The 14924-nt window shown below is 40.0% G+C and overlaps 1 protein-coding gene and 1 long non-coding RNA gene across 2 annotated transcripts in view; one reads left to right on the top strand and one right to left on the bottom strand.

Moving 5' to 3' along the window:
* Positions 1 to 14924, top strand: part of mtor (mechanistic target of rapamycin kinase) — a 243218-nt gene that overhangs the window by 209815 nt on the left and 18479 nt on the right. The gene's annotated exons all lie outside the window — the stretch shown is intronic.
* Positions 480 to 5946, bottom strand: LOC309512302. The gene is made up of 2 exons (XR_014210951.1): positions 5620 to 5946; positions 480 to 5081 (listed from the first exon to the last, which is right to left on the bottom strand). It is a non-coding gene; the product is annotated as an uncharacterized lncRNA (long non-coding RNA).

Raw genomic sequence — 14924 nt, 5'->3', positions numbered from 1 at the left:
TTGTGGTAGTTGTTCATTAAGTACTGTTATTTGTCCTGAGCAGTTAAACTGCCCACTGTTCTTCTGAAAAAAATCATCCAGGTCCTGCACATTCTTTGGTCTTCTAGCATCGTCTGCATATTTGAACCCTTTCCAACAGTGATAGTACTTTAGTACAATTGAGGAACTAACTAAGAAAAGAGTAAGAGTAAACAGGATGATCGGTCAAAAATTATATTTTATGAATATCCTTTTTTCATGTAGTTCTGCCCTTCAGAAGCTACATAAAATATTTGTTTTGTGCCTAAACATGTAGTTCTATCGTAATAAAAGAATTCTCTGAAATAATTTCAACTACTGAATTATTATAATTTTTTTCTGAATTTAAAGAGTAGCCAATAAATGAGTTGATCCCCCTCCTCCTCACAACCTGTTTTATCACATGAAGTTATGATGCTGTCCAAATGTTAGTTGGTGCAGTTTTTTTTATCTTTTTTAAATTTTTTATGAATGAATTATTATAATTTGTATTTATTTTTTATCAATTTGAATTAATGATTCAATGAATCGCTCATAAAGACGTCACTTGTTTCGTTACTGGATGAATCAGTGATTTTAAACAAATCTCTTAAATGAATGATTCAGTGACAAATACATTTTTAACAGTCACTTGTCACCACCTACTGGTGCAACGATGTACACTCACCTAAAGGATTATTAGGAACACCTGTTCAATTTCTCATTAATGCAATTATCTAATCAACCAATCACATGGCAGTTGCTTCAATGCATTTAGGGGTGTGGTCCTGGTCAAGACAATCTCCTGAACTCCAAACTGAATGTCAGAATGGGAAAGAAAGGTGATTTAAGCAATTTTGAGCGTGGCATGGTTGTTGGTGCCAGACGGGCCGGTCTGAGTATTTCACAATCTGCTCAGTTACTGGGATTTTCACGCACAACCATTTCGAGGGTTTACAAAGAATGGTGTGAAAAGGGAAAAACATCCAGTATGCGGCAGTCCTGTGGGCGAAAATGCCTTGTTGATGCTAGAGGTCAGAGGAGAATGGGCCGACTGATTCAAGCTGATAGAAGAGCAACTTTGACTGAAATAACCACTCGTTACAACCGAGGTATGCAGCAAAGCATTTGTGAAGCCACAACACGCACAACCTTGAGGCGGATGGGCTACAACAGCAGAAGACCCCACCGGGGTACCACTCATCTCCACTACAAATAGGAAAAAGAGGCTACAATTTGCACGAGCTCACCAAAATTGGACAGTTGAAGACTGGAAAAATGTTGACTGGTCTGATGAGTCTCGATTTCTGTTGAGACATTCAGATGGTAGAGTCAGAATTTGGCGTAAACAGAATGAGAACATGGATCCATAATGCCTTGTTACCACTGTGCAGGCTGGTGGTGGTGGTGTAATGGTGTGGGGGATGTTTTCTTGGCACACTTTAGGCCCCTTAGTGCCAATTGGGCATCGTTTAAATGCCACGGCCTACCTGATCATTGTTTCTGACCATGTTCATCCCTTTATGACCACCATGTACCCATCCTCTGATGGCTACTTCCAGCAGGATAATGCACCATGTCACAAATCTCGAATCATTTCAAATTGGTTTCTTGAACATGACAATGAGTTCACTGTACTAAAATGGCCCCCACAGTCACCTGATCTCAACCCAATAGAGCATCTTTGGGATGTGGTGGAACGGGAGCTTCATGCCCTGGATGTGCATCCCACAAAAATCCATCAACTGCAAGATGCTATCCTATCAATATGGGCCAACATTTCTAAAGAATGCTTTCAGCACCTTGTTGAATCAATGCCACGTAGAATTAAGGCAGTTCTGAAGGCGAAAGGGGGTCAAACACAGTATTAGTATGGTGTTCCTAATAATCCTTTAGGTGAGTGTATTTGATACAATCTTTATTTGAAGCATCAAGTTACTTTCAGAAGTTGATTTAGTCTACTTTGATCGCAACCTTAGACATCAGTGTTAATACCTTAGACATCAGTATTATACACTTTTTTTCCCAGTACTGAAGAAATGATCCTGAATGGTTAAAAATACTGTTTGTGAAGCTGTTTCATATCTGTACATGACAAAACTGCTCTCTCTGGCTCAGCGGCAGCGCCAACACAGATCTGAATGTTTGCTGTGATCGTACTTGTCAAAGGATAAATGGACACAGCCGAATTGCTGCCATGGTGACACACTGGCTGCGTGGCGTTTCTGTTGCGTGGCAGCTGCGTGGCGTTTTCCATGTCTTTGCACACCAGAAACGTGTCTGACGCGACGCTGCTGCTAGGTGACATATGATAAGCCTCATTGGTGATATATTCGACATATGGGGAGAGAGTTGTGGAAGGCCTATACTTCATGTTAAACATAAATATATAGCAGCAAAGACAACGTCGGCAGTATTGACTCAAAATAGGCTACAGAATATTTTTTTCTGTATTGACAGGTGCAATATTTGAAAATAGATATTCTTTTTTAAAATTACATTTATATCTGCATTTGTCAAAACCTAGAGACTTTCAAACATCAAAATGTTATTTATTAATATGTATTCATGTCAAAATGACATATAAACATCTTTTCCTATTCTATTTTGCCTGGAAACGCTTCCAACACGCTTGGTTCTATTTCTAGCATGCACGCGTTTTCCGCGCGGCTTGAGACGCGCCGGCGTGTCACGCAGGTAGTGTGCAAGCTCTAACCTGTTAACATGGGAGCCGAAATAAAAACGGACACACCACGCAGCTGAGACGCTCACGCCACGCAGCCAGTGTGTCACCGGGGTCACCCAACTTTTATATACATGAAAACAGCAACATTTCAAAGTGGCTTGTTTGGTGATATTTTTTTCCATTTAGCTCCATGTTGATCTCGCGTTATCAGCCCCCCTTCGATATCAGATAGGTCTGACCCAACAAAAATCCAGTTTGGCGCTGTTTGACAGTGCGCGCGCACTTCAGTTCGCGCTTAGAAAAAATGCATCATGTCAGAACAGAATGCCAATGAAATGTTTACCCGGCAAAGCTTTAAAGCACGAGCAAATAATGAACTTTTGTGATTGCGAATAAGTGCACAGTGTCCTGTGAGTGTAACTCTACCACTGCATTAACATGTGAAGTGAACGTCGAGTTTTACAGTATTGCGACTGAAGCCTTGGTTATACTTTCGCCTGGCTCCGCAGCGCGAGTCTCCGCACACTGCGCGCGCACCTCCGCAAACGGACGAGGCGTTTATACTTGACCAGAGCCCGTCTACGGAGAGCCTTGGCACTTCCTATTAGCCCCATTGTATCGATCTTGGTTGCAGTTCCATTAAAATTCCACTGGAGGTGATCGCGGGCGAGTGCAGACTGAATGGGAGTCTATGGGGCTAGACGGCTAAATTTGTCTCTTTCACCCGATTGCCGTTGAGAAATCTCCGATTTTATTGTAGGTTTTGCAAGTTCAACATGGGTTATAGGTCGAAAATTTTATGAACGAGTACTTATGTCCTTTCGATTTCTTACAGGTTGAGTTGTTGTTGCCCATAACACACTAGCATTCTGCTAATGAACGCTGATTGGTCAGTGAAGGACTGATTACGACCAGAGATGCCGCTTGATGGCATCATGGAATCCGAAGCGGGACCAGAAACAAACAAAACAAAAACTCATCTAGCACGTGTATTTACCCGTGTCAGCTGTGTTGTCGATGCCTCGAGAGAAAAGAAAGTGCAGAGCGCGAAAGCACCAAAGCGACTGAAGGATTGCCGTAAAGCAGTATCTCTGGTCGTACGATGTGTATGACGTCATTGACATTTTAAAAGACTCTAAAGACTCTACTTTTAAGTGACTCTAAAAAATCTAACACCCAGCAATGTGTAATTTCTTTGCATCTCCTTTCGAATACATCATTCAAATTACTAGACAAAAAATTAGGTAACACTTTATAATAACTGCATGCTATTAATCATTAGTTAAGCATTAGTAAATGGTTAATTCATCATTTATAAAGCATTAATAGACATTAATAAGCAGTTTATAAATACAGTTATAAATGCTTTATTCTTGATTTATAAGAATATCTATAATGTGTTTAATAATTGTATTTTCATACTTTATAATGATCAATTTATCATTTCTAAATGAAGTATTGCATTATTTACAAACCGGTTGTTCAGGAGTTGTCAGTGGTTCATAAGATCACTTAGAAAGTGTAAGTAAATGATTAATAAACTGTTTAAATAAATATTATTATTCAGACATATAGTAATAGTTACTTAGTGTGTTAATAAATTCTTTATTAACATGTATTTCTACTGTAATGCAGGTAATTATAAAGCATTTAGTAGTGGTCAGTTCACTATTTTTGTGAGCTCATCTAAAGTGAGGACTAGTTATGCCTTGTAAAGCGTTTATAAAGGAGATTTAAAGACTCAGTTTAATATTTGTATGTTCTGTATCACTGTGTGTTTGTTTCCTTTTTCTGTTTAAAAGATCAGTGAGCCTTTAAATCTCCTTTATAAATTATTTACAAAGCATAACTAGTCCTCACTTTAGATGAGCTCACACACATAGTGAACTGACCACTACTAAATGCTTTATAACTACCTACTACATTTACTTACACTTTCTAAGTGATCTTATGAATCAATGATAACACCTAGTTTGTAAATAATGGTAAATAATGTAACTGGTTTGTAAATAATGCTATTAATTTAGAAATCATAAATTGATCATTAATAAAGTATGAAAATACAATTATTAAACACATTATAGAAATGCTTATAAATCAAGAATAAAGCATTTATAGCTGTATTTATAAACTGCTTATTAATGTCTATTAATGCTTTATAAATGATGAATTCACTGTTTACTAATGCTTAACTAATGATTAATAGTGTGCAGTTATTATAAAGTGTTACCAAAATTATATCCTGAGAAAAGTGGAATTTGATGGGTATAGTGCCATAAGCCTCCATTCATTCTGCACTCGCCTGCGAGCGCCCCCGCATGGACAGAGACGTGTTACTGCAGCCAGTCCAGAAACCGGAAGGAACCAGAGAGTGCCAATTCTCTTCCTATTAGACATTCTCTGACTTGACGCGCTCGCCGTTGTACTATTCTGTGAAACGATAGGGGGCGACTCGAGTAATTGTCCTCTAAACCATCAGGAATCAGCGGTGAGAAGAAGAAAGCTACACACGTGACAACGTTTATTTTAGTACACCACCACCAATACCACACTACAAAAAGAATCGTGTAAAACCCAGTAAACCCTGAGATTATTACTCTTGACAATAAAACAAAATATATGGATATGAGAATGTGTATACAATATAACTAAATTAAAAATCTCTAACATATTTTCTAATTTCACTAAACATTTCATTAAGTTTCGTGAACATTTTTATTCAACATGGACCTTTATGTTCATTAAAAATACTTTTTATGCTATTGAATGCTCATTTTTTTAAATGTAAGCAACTAATTTAGACGTGCAAACTGGGTGCCGCTGTGGTGAGAAGTTCGAGCTCGGCCAGATTCGGCTCGAAGTCGTTCATCTTCGGATGCGGCGCCGCGCGCGTTGTTACAAAATCTGCCGTGCACACCGCTTTATGTGGTGTAAACCAGGCTTTATACTCGACGCGTCCGCACGAGCGCGAAGGTGCGCGCGGCAAAAATGACGTCATCGCGGTGTGGGCGGTCGCGCGCGTTGGGTGCGCAAGGGCCCATTTCGCCTGGCGGTGTGCACGGCAGATTTTGTAACAACGCGCGCGGTCCATGTTTAATAAAAATGTTCACGAAACTTAATGAAATGTTTAGTGAAATTAGAAAATATGTTAGAGATTGTTAATTTAGTTATATTGTATACACATTCTCATATCCATATATTTTGTTTTATTGTCATGGGTAATAATCTCAGGGTTTACTGGGTTTTACACGATTCTTTTTGTAGTGTGGCAGGGCTTGAATTTCGCCGCGGGTATTGCGCATAATTTGAATAATTCCCGCAGGTCTCCCACTTATAATGCGGGAAATTCCCGCAAACATTGATTCACTTTAGCATGTAGGTTGTATTAGTAAATTAATCCACACAGATTATAAAATCAAATCAGTCATTTTAAAACTGTCTGCGAGACGCAATTTCACAAACAGCGTGAGTGATTCAGCGGTGCTGGTCTTCTATCAGCTCGTTAAGCGCTGCAGGCAGCGATAACACTCTCGCGTTTCGGGAGTCGGGATAGACGGAATTGTCACTTGCATAATCGGGTCAGCATTGCATCATGAGTAACTAAAGTTGACCATTTGCACGTCTTTTTAAGTCTTACCAGTTTAAGCATTCACGCGATTTTAAACTATTCAGTACTTGCGCGCTGTCTGAGAGATGTTTCTCTGCACACATACATAGAGTAAAGCGCCGCCTCACACACAGCTCGCGGGTAACAAAAGTTATTTTTCGTGGATTATATCGCTTTAACAGTAAAAAACATGCGACAATTATGTCAATTTCGGTCTTGGTGAGTATCCTCTAAACACAGTCGGTTATGTCTTAAATAAGCATAAATCGCACGTGACCGTATAATGAAAACAGGATCCGTGCACTAGCTCTTAAAGGGACAGCAGCCATATGTGTCTGTCATTAATTTGGTTGTCAAAACAACAAAACATAGCTTTCATTTTAAGGAATCAGGATTAATAGCCTTTGTATTTAATTTAGTCAGGACTAAAATACTACCCAGTGTTATTTTACATTTGATTACTTTATTCAGTCTCTGTAGTATTTCTGAATACTAGTGTTAGACCTTAGCAAAAACTTCTCTCTTTATTTCTCTTTATTGGTATCTTTATTCTATTGTATTTATTTGTGCTACTTTTTTCAACTTAATTCAAAGATTGAAATCAAGCTTCCTTGTGTTGTGTAAATTCTTAACAACAAAATTACCCCATTGTAAAAATGTGATGAGTGAGTATACATTTAGGCGAGATAAATGTAATTAAAAAAAAGTCTAAACTCCCCCCTCAAATTAAAAATTCCCCCCCATAAGAATCACCTAAGGGGGGATTTCCCCCCCATTTTCCAAAATGAAATTCAGGCCCTGGTGTGGTATTGGTGGTGGTATACTAAAATAAACATTGTCACATGTGTAGCTTTCTTCTTCTCACCGCTGATTCCTGATGGTTTAGAGGACAATTACTCGAGTCGCCCCCTATCGTTTCACAGAATAGTACAACGGCGAGCGCGTCAAGTATAAACGCCTCGTCCGTTTGCGGAGGTGCGCGCGCAGTCTGCGGAGACTCGCGCTGCGGAGCCAGGCAAAAGTATAACCAAGGCTTAAACCAGGCTTGAGGCGCCAGAACTGCTGCTGATAGAATGTGCGCTGTAGCACGATACTACCATATTTTAGTTCCATTCTTATTTTGTTTCCACGATGTGTAAGATGTAGGGCTACCACATCTTTAAATTACTATTAGTATTATTTAAGTTAACATAATAAAATACGTAGACCTACACCACAAAAACTAGTTGAGGATAAATTTGTTAAAATTGGGCGATTCCAGTGTTATAGACGTAACATTTGCAGTCAAAACTTGAAATATAAATTCTCAGAAAATGCATTTAATACCAATATTTTGGAGTCAAGACATTAGAAAAATAAAGGAGTCAAGACATTAGAAAAATATCAGTCTACACATTAAATTTTATATTTAATATGAGGGAAATACACATGTGACGTGACACAAAAAAATCTTTAACTTTTAGGTGGCAAAATATGTTTTAGTAATTCTTCTATAAATTACACTGTGCAAACCAAAAGATATATACCCACCGGATGAATAAAGATCGGCCTCCACAGAACATAAAATATTATTTTTATTTTATTTTTCGTGTTCGCATTTATGTAAAAAAAAAATAAAAAAAACAATGTTACGGGCGTGACAGCTCTCCATTACGGACATGACTGCTCTGAAAGCGACTTTAAAAATTTCACAGAGACCTCAAACAGAAAGCACAAAGCCTTTCTTTAAAGTGAATTTCGTTTTTTTATTAATTGTATCTTAATTTTAATCAATGTTTCATCTGGATTTAATAAATAAGAAGTAAATATAGTAGAAAATAGATAATCACGGAGGCGCGGGCGAGTGAACTGGACTCTTGTCTCATAAATGAACCGAAACTCAAAAAATAAATAAATAATCATAAAAAATAAATGAACCGAAACTCAGCGTAAGGTATGCTACTTGCCTCACAGACCTGAGAAATATATAGAAAGCTTGAAATGTCTACTTTTAAACAGAACAATTCAAAACGAAGGAAAACAGACTGCTTTCTGCTTATGAAATGTGCATTTCTCTCTGGCGCGTTCTGAGAAGATCGCGACGCATCGTCAACTTCATCTTTGCAGTCGACACAGAAAACACTTGTTTATTAATAAACAATTAAAATGTTTCCTTGCTATATTTGACATATTAATAATCATTACTTTTGCTGGTTCTTTGTGACAGCTTTTAGATGCTTTATTGGCAGCCCCACCCACATGTTGAACGAGTCACAAACATCAGCACCGAAAACATGATTTTTTTCAAATCTAAAATCAAAAATCGTGATACGAACCGAATCGTAGGTTTGGTCTATTGTTACAGCCCTAGTAAGATGAGAAAGCAAGAGTTTATGGTTTAAAAAAAAAACTAAAAAAAGCAATGGCTATCTGAACATCTTTGCCAAGCGCAAACCAGTACAGAAGTAGGCTAATCAATAAATTATCGGGGAGGGTCATGCCTTTTTTCACAAACATTTTGGAGGGTCATAGAAAAATGTATTGCTGGCGAAGGGAGGGTCATGTCTTTTTTGACGACAGATCTCAAAACTCCTCCGGTGGCCCCTTAAATAAAAAACGAACAGTCCCTAAGACTCCTGTTTATATATTATCCTGTTAATTATATTATATATTATATCTCCTGTTAATTATTATATTATATTATAAAGTCGCATAGGCTGCCTAACACAAGTTTGTTCGTTCAACAGTATTTGTGTGCCAAAATAATAGTGTAGTGGGTAATACTTAACAATAAGGTTCATTAGTTAACATTTGTTATGAGCAAATGCTCAAAAAACAATGAGCAATACATTTGTTACAGTATTTATTAATCTTTGTTAATGTTAGTTAATACAAATTCAGCTGTTCATTGTTTGTTCATGTTAGTTCACAGTGCATTAACTAATGTTAACAAATACAACTTTTGATTTTAATAATGTATTAGTAAATGGTGAAATTCATATTAACTAAGATTAGTAAATCCTGTAGAAGTATTGTTCATTCTTAGTTCATGTTAACTAAAGTAGTTAACTAATGATCCTTATCATTGAATCACAAGTGTTATCTTGTAGTGTGACAAAATAATAGAAAATCTGAATGGAGTTGGTCACAGGCGACGCATTTGAAACGCATGATAACACCAGGTGAAAATGGCCAATGCATCTTAGCTGAGCACTTGTGATGGGATCACACACAACACATCTTAAAACCAGGTGGAAACCTCTCCTGCACGCTCATCAAGGAGCCATTATGAAGAGACTCACTGAGCTTCCGGGAGAGATGGGATTTCTGAGAATGACCATTTCTATTCATTTTTCATGAAATTATGCAGTCTGAGGGATCAGAGCAACAGTAGCTCATGGACAGAAAACAGGAGTTATGAGTTATATGACTTAACCAGAGCGTAATTATGACATTTACGGATGCAGAAGTCTGGAATCAACAAAGGCACAGGGAAGAGGCAGAAAACATGAAACCAAATAAATACACAATTATCATAATGGGGTGAATTCAGGTTGATTGAGACATTTTTTTCCCTATCTTCTCAATGGCAAAAAAGTGTCCCAATCAACCTGAATTCACCCTATATGCTTTGTTCTTCTAAGTTCTTCAAACAATCTCATGTGTATGTGTTATGACAGTGGTTAGCATAAGTAGCTTTTATCACATATAAATGTATATTTCTGCCTCATACGGTGATCAGAATCCACATCTGATCGCAATCGGAAGGTTTTTTTCACACGTGCTGGTGTTTTGAGGTGAAAATTATTTTAAATGTCAAGGTTAGCTTGATATGAAAGCATGGGAAATGAGCAGCGGTGTTGACCCTCTCCTGACTCTGATAAACTCAAGCAGTGGAAACACGGCTATGGTGGTACAGTGGGTAGCACTTTTGCCTCAGAGCAGGAAGGTGCCCAGTTCGAGACCCAGCTTAGCCAGCAGGCATGGAGTTTGCATCTTCTCCTCGTGTCTGTGGGGGTTTCCTCCAGGTGCTCCAGTTTCCCCCACAATATAAAAACATACAGCGGCATAGGTGAATTGGAGACTAAATTGTCTGTAGTTCCCTTTCAGTCGGGCACGTTCGACGTAGTCGACGTGTCGACTGATTGGGATCACGCTAGGGAGCCTGTCATCTTCGGGTATTGTAAAAACGAGGCGTGCGTGAATCGCATCACACGCCCTGCCCCGCAGCGCAGGTATAAATCCGGAAGTGGATGCACGCACCAGTTGTCTTTCGCTTCAGAGCCGATCGGTCTTCATGTCGATGTCTCTGAAGAGTGTGTTGTATTACAACGAGTGAGTGTGTCGGTGCTTATTCAGGAAGTCTTTTCCAGTGCTGGAATTTACAGCGCATGACAGCGGTGATCGTGAGTTTTCTAAGCTTTCAACTGAGCTTTCAGGCTTTTTCTATTTGTGTTTGTTTGTCTGACGGCCGGTTGAGGGCGAAGAGACTGAGTGCTTCACTGGTACAGGCTGTACTATCCCTGTCAGTGTTGCTGCGATTATTCCGCTGTGTGCTCCGGCACTGGTGAGAGTGTTTAATTCCTGAAAGAGCAACACAGGTGCGTTTGCGTCTTTTTCAAGATGCCATTCCGCCCGTGCGTTTCTGGATGGTGTGCGAAGCCTCATTGGTGGACCCGAGTACGCCTTCTCCCGTACCCAATGCCGATCAGTGGAAACAGGTCAGTGCTGCATTGCACACTCAGACCCCGCTCTGGACTGCCCCTGGGCCCTCCGAGCCCGGTCCCTGCTCTCCATTTCGCTGCCCCACCCCGGATACGTCTGTAGTGCCTCTGGTTCCCCTGGAGCGGTTTTTGGAAGCCTGGAAAGTGCTTTCCAATCCGTCCAGCTGGATTCTCCGCACCATCAGACTCGGCTACACGATTCAGTTCGTCCGGCGTCAACCCGTGTTCAGAGGCATTCGTTTCATTTCGGTGTCGAGTGAAAGAGCTCCTGTCATGCGTGCGGAAATTGCACTCCTACTGGCGAAGGATGTAATAGAGCCGTTGCACTAGCCGAAATGAAGTACGGCTTCTACACCCCCTACTTCATTGTACCCAAGAAAGGTGGTGGGTTAAGACCAATCTTGGACCTGTGTGTCTTGAATCGGCCCTTTACAAGATTTCGTTCAAGATGCTAACGCAGAAATGCATTTTCGAATGCATTCGTCCTGGAGATTGGTTCGCAGCGATCGACCTGAAGGACGCGTACTTTCATGTCTCCATCCTGCTGCGACACAGGCCATTCCTGCGTTTTGCGCTCGAGGGTCGAGCGTATCAGTACAAGGTCCTACCCTCCGGGCTGTCCCTGTCGCCCCGCGTCTTTATGAAGATCGCAGAGGCGTTTTTGCTCCCATGAGAGAGCGTGGTGTTCGTGTCCTACCTCGACGATTGGCTGATACTAGCTCAGTCTTGGGAACAGTTGTGCGAACACAGGGACTTGTTGCTCCAACATATCAGCCAGTTGGGTCTTCGGGTCAACTGGGAAAAGAGCAAACTCACCCCCGGGAAGAGGATCTCTTTTCTCGGTATGGAGTTGGACTCGGTCAAACAGACGGCACGCCTCACAGAGGAACGTGTCCAGTCGGTGCTGAACTGCCTGAACGTGTTCAAGAGCAGGACGGTGGTCTCACTGAAATTCTTTCAGAGGCTCCTGGGGCATATGGCATCATATGGCAGTAAAGCCACTCGGCTTACTTCATATGAGACCACTTCACCACTGGCTTCATGGCCGAGTCCCGAGGTGCATGGCAGAGCGACACGTTACGGATGACAATCACTCGAACCTGCCGCCCTTCAGCCCGTGGTCAGACCCTTCATTTCTCCGGGCCGGAGTGCCCCTAGAACAAGTGTCCAGGCACGCTGTGGTCTTCACAGATGCCTCCAACACTGGCTGGGGCGCCACGTACAATGGGCATGTTCTGGACAGACCCCCATCTGCATTGGCATATCAATTGCCTCGAGTTGTTGGCAGTAGACCTTGCTTTGAGACGCCTCAAAATGCGGCTGCTCGGCAAGCATGTACTGGTCTGTACGGACAACACTGCGAATGTTGCGTACATCAACCATCAAGGTGGTCTACGCTCCCGTCGCATGTCACAACTCGCCCGCCACCTCCTTTTATGGCGTCAGAAGCATCTGAGGACACTTAGTGCCACTCACATCCCGGCCTGCTCAATCGTGCCGCCGACGAGCTCTCACAAGAGCATGTGGCCCCTGGAGAGTGGAGACTTCATCCCCAGGTGGTTCAGCTGATCTGGGACCAATTCGGAGCCGAACAGATCGATCTGTTTGCATCCCCGGATGCGTCCCATTGCCAGTTGTTTTATTCCCTGACCAAGGGCACTTGTACTCCTCTCATAAGCCCCTCCCTGGCCCATTCCTCTGAGGGAGGACCTTCTCTCTCAGGGACAGGGCACTATATGGCACCCGCACCCAGACTTCTGGAAACTTCATGTCTGGTCCCTGGACGGGACGCGGGGGTTCTAGGTGATCTACCACAATCAGTCGTAGACACCATCGCTTCTGCGAGAGCCCCCTCTATGAGGCAGGCTTACGCTTTGAGGTGGAACCTGTTCGTTGATTGGTGTTCTTCTCACAGAGAAGACCCCCGAAGATGTTCGATCAGGACCGTGCTCTCTTTCCTGCAAGAGGGGTTGGAGCGAAGGTTGTCTCCCTCCACCCTCAAAGTGTATGTTGCCTCTTTGGCTGCACATCACGATGCAGTGGATGGGAAATCCGTGAGAAAGCACGATCTGGTCGTCAGGTTCCTTAGGGGAGCAAGGAGATTAAATCCGCCTCGCATCCCCTCCATACCCTCTTGGGACTTATCTCTGGTGCTGACCGCACTTCAGAGACCTCCCTTTGAGCCAGTTGAGTCTTGAGTCTCAGGTTTGTTTGTTGTTTTTTTTTTGTTTTTTTTGCAAACAACCTATTTCATTATATCATAGTAGATGCCATGCTTATCAATAATTAAACAAGTGTTTGAAGAATGGATGGATAAACACTATTTTAATGTGTCATTGTTACAAGTTAGGGTTAGAGGTTAGGGTTAAGGTTAGAATTCAACACAAAGAAGTGCTGAATAATAATAATTAACAATATGTATGTCTATCGCGGTAAAACAAATGTTTCAGAAAAACGTGATTGTCTCAATTAATGACATTGTGTCAGAACACAATATGAAGATACGTTTGGTAACTTTTTATTCAAAATTTAAAACAAGATTATGCTTTGAAAAAGTGTACAAAATACAAAACGTACAATATTTGCTTTTGGATAGCTCTATATGGTTAGGGTTTGTTTTACTTAGTTGCTTATTATGCCTAATTTACTTTTATTACTATAGTAAGTACATGTTACATGAATAACAAGCACTGTAAAATAGTGTTACTGTACTGGATCATCTTCCAGCAACACTTTCTAATAACGTTCAGTTGTAAGTCATGTATAAGTGGTTAGTTAATGATGAACTAATCATTTACAAAACATTCATAAATGATTAGCAAGTGATATACTAACATTTTATGTATGTTTTGTAAATTCCGTTACAAATGATCAACATTATGTTGATCATTATGATTAGTAAATGATTAACTAATCATTTACGAAACATGACTGCATTCATAAATGATTAATAAGTGATATGTTCATTATTTTATGTATGTTTTGTCGATTCAGTTATAAGTCATTTACATTTGATTAGTTAATGATTAACTAATAATTTACAAAACATGACTATGCGTTTCATAAATGTTTAATAAATTGTTATATTTTTTTGTATGTTTTGCTTACATCAGGTGCACAGTGGTTAAAGACTCCATGTGTTTATACCCTCACCAGTCAGCCCTTACACTGCAGTACACACTACAGTGTTCAACAACACCTGTTATAGATGTGTAAACGCATGAATAAATTATATACAACACTTTCTGCATCCCCTAATCTAAAGTGTAAACTATTCATCACTTGTAAATGTGTTACACATCATTCGTAGATAAGATTCGTTGACCTTATGCCTTATTGATTCTTGAAGTGGTAATCTATGAATGATGTGTAACACATTTACAAGTGATGAATAGTTTACACTAGATTAGGGGATGCAGAAAGTGCTGTAAATGATTTATTCATGCGTTTACACATCATTGTGTTGAACACTGTTACTTACCTGTTAAAAATTATCTGTACATGTATACAAGGCATTTACAACACTTTCTGCACCCTCTAATTGCTACATACATACAAATTTTTTTTTTGAAAAACGCATATTCGCAAAAAAACGCATATTCATGTTTTGTAAATGATTAGTTAATCATTAACTAATCAATTGTAAATGACTTTTAACTGAATCTACAAAACATACATACAATAATTAACATATCACTTATTAATCATTTATGAACGCATGGTCATGTTTCGTAAATAATTAGTTAATCATTTACTAATCACTTGTAAATGACTTGTAATGGAATTTACAAAACATACATAAAATGTTAGTATATCACTTGCTAATCATTTATGAATGTTTTGTAAATGATTAGTTCATCATTAACTAACCACTTATAAATGACTTACAACTGAACGTTATTATAAAGTGTTACCACACTTACACTATTCT

This window comes from Leuciscus leuciscus, assembly GCF_965113295.1.
Source record: "Leuciscus leuciscus genome assembly, chromosome: 13".
In the NCBI taxonomy this organism is placed as follows: domain Eukaryota; kingdom Metazoa; phylum Chordata; class Actinopteri; order Cypriniformes; family Leuciscidae; genus Leuciscus; species Leuciscus leuciscus.
The sequence above is the reverse complement of the archived record's forward strand: the minus strand, read 5'-3'. Positions and strand labels throughout refer to the sequence as shown.